Source organism: Pantherophis guttatus, chromosome 1 (assembly GCF_059756535.1).
Source record: "Pantherophis guttatus breed Tessera chromosome 1, ASM5975653v1, whole genome shotgun sequence".
NCBI classification, from domain to species: domain Eukaryota; kingdom Metazoa; phylum Chordata; class Lepidosauria; order Squamata; family Colubridae; genus Pantherophis; species Pantherophis guttatus.
In genome coordinates, this window is record NC_142063.1 from 334,627,292 (window position 1) to 334,634,970 (window position 7,679).

General features: G+C 42.4%; 1 long non-coding RNA gene across 1 annotated transcript; it reads left to right on the forward strand.

Moving 5' to 3' along the window:
* Positions 1 to 803: 803 nt before the first annotated feature.
* Positions 804 to 2,217, forward strand: LOC132712307 (uncharacterized). The gene is made up of 2 exons (XR_009622998.2): positions 804 to 1,097; positions 2,001 to 2,217. It is a non-coding gene; the product is annotated as an uncharacterized LOC132712307 (long non-coding RNA).
* Positions 2,218 to 7,679: the final 5,462 nt, after the last annotated feature.

Consider the following 7,679-nt stretch of genomic DNA (forward strand, 5'->3'; position numbering starts at 1 on the left):
CCTTTTGGCCTTCAGACTTCAGTCCGACTCACACGAATTTGGCATTCTGATTTTCCACTCATGTTTTCCAGAAATTGGTACGGAGTGGTAGATCTGTTGTCCCATGTCTTAGACTGCAAATGCCATTATCCCTGGTCAATACAGGACCTGGATTGTTGTCTTGGATGTCACTGTTTATCTAGTGTGAAAAGGATAAATGCTTTCTTCCCCTCCTCCTCCTCCTCCTCCTCCTCCTCCTCCTCCTCCTCCTCCTCCTCCTCCTCCTTCTTCTTCTTCTTCTTCTTCTTCTTCTTCTGCCATATCCATCATAGGACATTGGCGATCATGTTGGTGATCCTATTTTTATCAACAGCCGCAAGAAAAAGTGCTGCTGAGTTTTGTCCAAACGAGTCCTTTAGATTTTGAAGCCACGATGTTATTCGGCACTGACTAATGCAATAATGCACTGCGCGTGGGACCCACTCCCACTCCCCACCCCCTGCACATGCATGTGCGACCCCGTGTGCCCTACCTTTGTGCATGCGCGCATGACTCCCGCATGTGCACCCCGCCCCTGCGGGAGACATGCATGCGCACGTGTCGCAGCTTCTGCAGGCAAGTTGTTCCACTGATTAATTGTTCTCACTGTCAGGAAATTTCTCCTTAGTTCTAAGTTGATTCTCTCCTTGATTAGTTTCCACCCATTGCTTCTTGCCCTACCCTCAGGTGCTTCGTAGAATAGCTTGACTCCCTCTTCTTTGTGGCAACCCCTGAGATATGGCAACAGTGCTATCACTGCTCCCTTTACCTTTGAACAAGATGAAAAACCTCAAGATTCCATCCTCAGTCAGGAACACGCCCCTCCCCCCCATTGTCTCAACATTCCATCTCATAACAATGGACTTCCCCAGCTCTGCTGCCCCTCCTGAAGGGCCCATTTAGCCTCATAATAGACCGAAGCTCAGGTACGCAGACTAGGACCTGCCTAGTTTCCCCAAACTATCCAGCCAATCAGATGCCTAGGATTTCCTTCTTTTAATCAGAGTCTTTGAACAATGCCCAGGGCTTAGAAGTGGAGATGAGCACTGCCCCCCTAGAGTCACACATGACCGGACAGGGTGAGTCAGTTTGTCATCTTCCAACTTCCTAAGAAAGATTTAGTTTAGAATTTACAGCGTTACATTTATTCTGATGAATTTATTTTTTAGGTTAAGGTACACTTATCATGAATCCACCCACACTTACTGAGTTTCAGTGGCCTCAGTGGCCTCTGTGAAACAAGGTTTCTCTTTTTGTGCCTCCATCAAGTCACTGGAAATTTATTCTACGTTTCCCAAAAAAATAAAATGTAAAAATCAGATTTAATTCAATAGCAACCGTTGCTCAAAGGGCTATTAGCCAGAAATGGCGCAGTGACTCATAAACCACACTCTGTGAAATACTGACAACCCAATTCCTACTATGAATTTAAATGAAAATTAGATTATGAGCTGAGGTGGTTAGAGAAGCTGAACTTATTAATTGTAACTAAACAATGTGTGACTCATTGGATCATTGTTTCAGATTTGTTTCTTTACTAGATTCCTCAATGCCTCCAATGGCAGAACTTCTAAATATATTTCTTTCCCTGAAAATGTTCCTAAAAATGCAAGGAGATTTTTCTGAGCTGTGACTGCCTTGAAAGTAGCAATATTGAACTGTGTGGCATAATCAAACCACAGGAACTGACCACAGGAAATGTTTGATGACATTTTGTATTAGGCCAAAAAAAAAAAAAGTTTTAGGAAAATGCTTATAAAATGTTTTTCAAAAATTTGTCATAAAATGTTTTTCAAAAATTTGCATTCCATGGGTTCCTGATTTTGGATGCATTCTTTAAGTTGGTCTATCTGATGTCAGGCCTGGAAGCCATCTTTTGCCTTGGGCCTTCAGGCCTGCCACATTTACTACTGTGCCAAAATGGGAGGGGGGATTGTATGGAGCAGTGGTGATATATAATCATAATAACATTCCTTTTTCAGAGAGTCAAGGACATCTTGCCCTGCACCTGGATGGATGAAACTGGGAGCCATCTCCAGTTGGGAAGGTGCTTTGATTGGACCATGTGATGATGGACTTGTGGGTGTTGGGCAGGGACTTGGACTTTCCTTTGGGTGGGGAAAACCTGGAAACTTTCAGATTCGGGTTTTCCCACATGTGCCAATATGACATCTTTAATAAAATGGAACTTTGAGGAAACTCAAGCCTCGGAGTCTTCTTTCATTGGGGGTGTTACTTGGAACCCTGACATTAACCCAAATCTCCTATAAAAACTTCAACCAGCTCCCCTGAACTCTGGGGTGCTGTCCGGGGTCCTGAGCCCTGAGGTACTTTGGTTCAAAAATTGTTGTCTTATGATGCACTATTTTGCCCAGTCAAAGGTTACACATGGGCCAACAGGAGATTTTCAGTAGTAAATAGATGAAACTTGATTCCAGGAACTTTTATGGTAGAACCTAAATGTGTATAAGATACAAACATCTCTCTCCAAGCCACCCAAATCCCTAGAATCAATGTATTACACCGATTAAGGTTGCTTTAAGGTGAATGTCCTATTATCTTCACACTTTTTCACCACACCCTTCTGTGTATATTCTTGGCCACAGCAATAATTGTATGCCATGCCTCCAGTGATCTGCTGTCATTCAGTTGGCTTTGAGACAATGAGATGAAGCCAAATCAGACGGAGGATAATATTTGCTAGCTTCATCCTTAGTGGCTTATAGCAGGGGTCTATGTTTACAGATTTACAGATTAACAGAGTTCAAAGGGACCTTGTAGGTCATCTGGTCCAATCCCCCACCCAAGCAGGAGACTCTATACCTTTTCTGACAAATGGCAGTCCAGTCTCTTCTTGAAAGTTTCCAGTGATGAAGCTCCCACAACTTCCGAAGGCAAACGGTTCCGTTGGCTGATTGTTCTCACTGTCAGATAATTTCTCTTTATTTCCAGGTTGAATCTCTCCTTGATCAGTTTCCATCCATTATGCCTTGTCTGGCCTTCGGGTGCTTTGGAAAATAGCTTGACCCCCTCCTCTCTGTGGCAGCCCCTCAAATATTGGAACACTGCTATCCTTACGGGACCGCCTACTACCATCAATAGCCTCCCACTGACCAGTACGCTCCCACAGAGAGGGGCTCCTCCAGGTGCCGTCGGCCAAACAATGTCGGCTGTCGGCCCCTAGGGGGAGAGCCTTCTCTGTGGGGGCACCAACAATCTGGAATGAGCTCCCCCCAGAGATACGGAGGATTCCGGACCTGCGCACCTTCCGCCGCGAGCTGAAGACGCTGTTATTTCATCAAGCTGACCTCGCCTAAATCTTCTCCCTTTTAAGTGTAAATTTTAAATTTTTACTGTATTTTAAAATATGGGAATTTTAAATTATGGGTATTAATTCAGCCAAATTTATTTAATTCATTTTATTCGATTTTAAATTTTGTACATCTATGTGTTTTATTTCATGGCTGTGCACCGCCCTGAGTCCTTCGGGAGTAGGGCAGTATAGAAATTCAATAAAATCTAAAAAAATCTAAAATCCTGTCGCCCCTGGTCCTTCTCTTCACTAGACTAGCCATGCCCAGTTCCTGCAACCGTTCTTCATATGTTTTAGCCTCCAGTCCCCTAATCATCCTGGTTGCTCTTCTCTGCACTCTTTCTAGAGTCTCCACATCTTTTTTATAGTGTGGTGACCAAAACTGGATGCAGTACTCTAAGTGTGATCTTACTAAGGCTTTATAGAGTGATATTAGTACTTCACTTGATCTTGATTGTCCCCAATTCCCAAGCCATGGACTGGTAGCAGTTCATGGCCTGTTAGGAATTGGGCTACACAGGTGGAAGTGAGCGGTGGACAAGCGAAATTGTGCATGAAAGAGATTGAAGTTGCATGTTCTTACTCTCCCTCCTCCAGTCCGTGGAAAAATTGTCTTCCACAAAACTGGTCCCTGGTGCCAGAAAGGCTGGGGACCACTGGCTTATAGGACATATAACTACACATTGGCAAAAAATAAATAAATAAATAAATCAGAACACCAAATACATCTCGTAGATGACCCTCACTATGTCAAGGACCTAGGAGTACTCATCTCAAACGATCTAAGCCCCAGAGCTCACTGTAACAGCATTGCCAAAAAGGCATTAAGAATTGTTAACCTAATTTGCGAAGCTTCTCTGGTAACATTGCATTGCAAACTAGGGCATACAAAATCTTTGCCAGACCAATTCTTGAATACAGCTCATCTGCCTGGAATCCACACTCTATATCGGACATTAACACTATTGAGTGGGTCCAGAGGTATTTCACGAGACGAGTACTCTTCTCCTCTACTCACAATAGAATCCCTTATGCCACCAGGCTTTAAATTCTGGACTTGGACAATCTGGAACTGCGCCGCCTGTGGTCTGATCTAAACATAGTACACAAAATTGTCTGCTACAACATCCTACCTGTCAACAACATCTTCAGCTTCAACCACAATAATACATGGGCAAACAATCGATACAAACTCAAGGTAAGCCACTCCAAACTCGACTGCAGAAAATACGACTTCAGCAACAGAGTGGTCAATGCCTGGAATGCTCTATCCGACTCCGTTGTTACAGCCTCAAACCCTCACAACTTCAACCTCAAACTGTCCACCGTGGACCTCACCCCATTCCTAAGAGGTCCTTAAAGGGGGCGTGCATAAGCGTGCCCACTGTCCCTGTCTTACTATCCCCATTTATCTGTACTTACTTCCTTTGTTTATGTTCATGTTTATACTTATACCTGCTATCTTCTACATGTTTGACTAAATAAATAAATATGTTTGTGAAAGCCACAAGATCATTTATAAGTGAAATAAACTTTTTATGATTCCTTCATTCCTCTCCATTCCATACATCAGTGAGTACAATAATATAAATGCCGATAATGCATAATATAAACATTTTAAAATAATAAGTGGAATAATTTTGGATCACATTAACAGAAATGATTCGGTCATATATATTTTTCCGCATCTCAGCCTGTTTCAATACTTGTGGGAAGAATGGTTAGAGATACAAGGTTCCCCCCCTCCCCTTAAGTACTGTAACTCATGTTGGACTATTGATGGACTTACTCTGCCCTCTGGTGGTTTATCCTGTCCTGCTCTATTCGAAACAGATTACAGTCTGTGCTTGGTGATTTTACCATAGCATAGTTTGCTATTTGCGTGTAATTGTTTTGCTTCTATAAGTCCTACCCTCAAAACGATGCTATAGGTATCACAGCACACCAAGACAACTAGACACAAGAACAGTTTTTTCCCAAACGCCATCACTCTACTAAACAAATAATTCCCTCAACACTGTCAAACTATTCACTAAGGTTGCATTATTATTACTATTAGTCTTCTCATCGTTCCTATCACCTATCTCCTCCCACTTCTGAATGCATGACTGTAACTTTGTTGCTTGTATCCTTATGATTTATATTGCTTGATTGTTTCCTGATTGCTTATTTGTACCCTATGACTATCATTAAGTGTTGTACCTTACAATTCTTGACGAATGTATATTGTCTTTTTATGTACACTGAGAGCGTATGCACCAAAGACAAAGTCCTTGTGTGTCCAATCACACTTGGCCAATAAAGAATTCTATTCTATTCTATTCTATTCTATTCTATTCTATTCTATTCTATTCTATTCTATTCTATTCTATTCTATTCTATTCTATTCTATTCTATTCTATGATTATAGAAGTAGCGTGCATTTTATTATGTGTATGTGTTGTATTTTTATAATCGCTTATTTATTTATTTATTTGTATCTTGCCTTTATTATTTTCACAAATAACTCAAGATGGTGTGGGAAGCCCTCCTCCACCCCCCAGAAGAATGAAATATTTGGAAAATATTAAAAAAGGCAGAATATTATATTTCTCCTAAAGGAGAAATGAAAATTTTTTTTTAAGAGAGGCAGAAACTGGCCCCAGTTTCCCTATGCCAAGCAGAAACTGAGGAGGCCATCAGTGGTCGGTTTGAAATTTTGTTACTACCGGTTCTGTGGGTGTGGCTTGGTGGGAATGGCATGGCTTGGTGGCCGTGGCTTGGAGGGTGTGGCAGGGGAAGGATACTGTAAAATCTCCATTCCCACCCCACTCCAGGGGAAGGATACTGCAAAATCCCCATTTCCTCTCAATCAGCTGGGACTCAAGAGGCAGAGAATAAATGGGGGCCGGGCCAGTCAGAGGTCGTATTTACTGGTTCTCCGAATTACTCAAAATTACCGGTTTTCCAGAACTGGTCAGAACCTGCTGAAGCCAACCTCTGCAGGTCATTTCTTAGAAATGTGGATTTGGTAATCCATTCAGAAAGACTGGGTCCAGACAGAAACTCAGATAAGCAAGAAGCCAAAGGTAGACAAAAGTAGCTCAGACAAACTCCTAGGATTTGCATTTCCCCTTTTGCCTATAGAGCCAGCTATGACCCCTACATGACCTCCATAGGAATCCAGAAGGTATAAAAACCCACCCACTCTAAACTCCATTTTGTCAGCTGCCCAGAATCACATGCGGTTGGTGGTTCTGCTTCATCAATAAGGAGAACTTTTCTTTCCAATCAGCCTCCAGCCTCCATTTTGTTTCCAGCACCTTTCTCCCAGCTTGGAACTGAACCAGATGGATTTTCCTTCCAACAGTGGCAAACATATCCAATACATCTATTTCCCCCACAATAACCCTGTGAGGTGAGTTGGCTTGAGAGAGAATAACTGGCCCCAAACCACCTAGTTGGCTTTTATGCCTGGACTGGGACTAGAATTCCCAGTCTCCTGGGTTTTTTTTAGCCTGGTACCTTAGGTTTACACTTACATTTAGAATGTTATTTTGTCATGTAGTTCTAGGGTATTTTTTAGGGTGCATTGTCTATGTGATATTTTTGTTTCAGTTTAGAGTAAGAGAGTATGTTATTATATATTTGCACCAGTATGGAAGTCAGAAATATATATATTTTCTTTTGCCACTTTTTAACTCCCCCCACCCCCGACCAGATTGTTGGGGGCAATATGCTATTTAGTATACTGTCTTTGTTGTAAGCCGCCCAGAGTCCTCGGAGAGTGGGCGGCATAGAAATACGAAAAATAAATAAATAAATAAATAAATAAATAAATAAATAAATAAATAAATAATTTCTTCTGTTCCTGAACTGTTGCCAAGAAAAGCCTTTGGCAGGTTGCCTAATTATCCCAAGGTTAGAGATAAACTAAAGACTGGTGTTTTGAGGATTTTGTTTTCATTTAATTTAGAATATGCTGAGAATGAGTTAATTCTCAGCTGTTTTAATAAAATCTGTTTGTTTTTTGAAACTGTTTTGCATTTAATATCAACTACGTGGGCCTGGGTCACAACACTTATGCACAGGAATCAGTGGTGGGATTCAAATAATTTAACAACTGGTTCTCTGCCCTAGTGACCAGCTGGGTGGGCATGGCCATGGTGGGTGTGGCCAGGGGGTGTGACAGACAGCACTTGGCCTCCTGCACCACCCTGGGGGCAAAAATGGGCTGTGGGGGGGAGTGCCTCCCCGTGCCCCGTTTTGGGCCTAGTAGGCTTCCCTGCAGCCTCCTGAGAGTGAAAACGGGCTGCAGGGGGCATGCCAACCCCCACGCCCCGTTTTGGGAATAGTAAGCCTCCCTGCA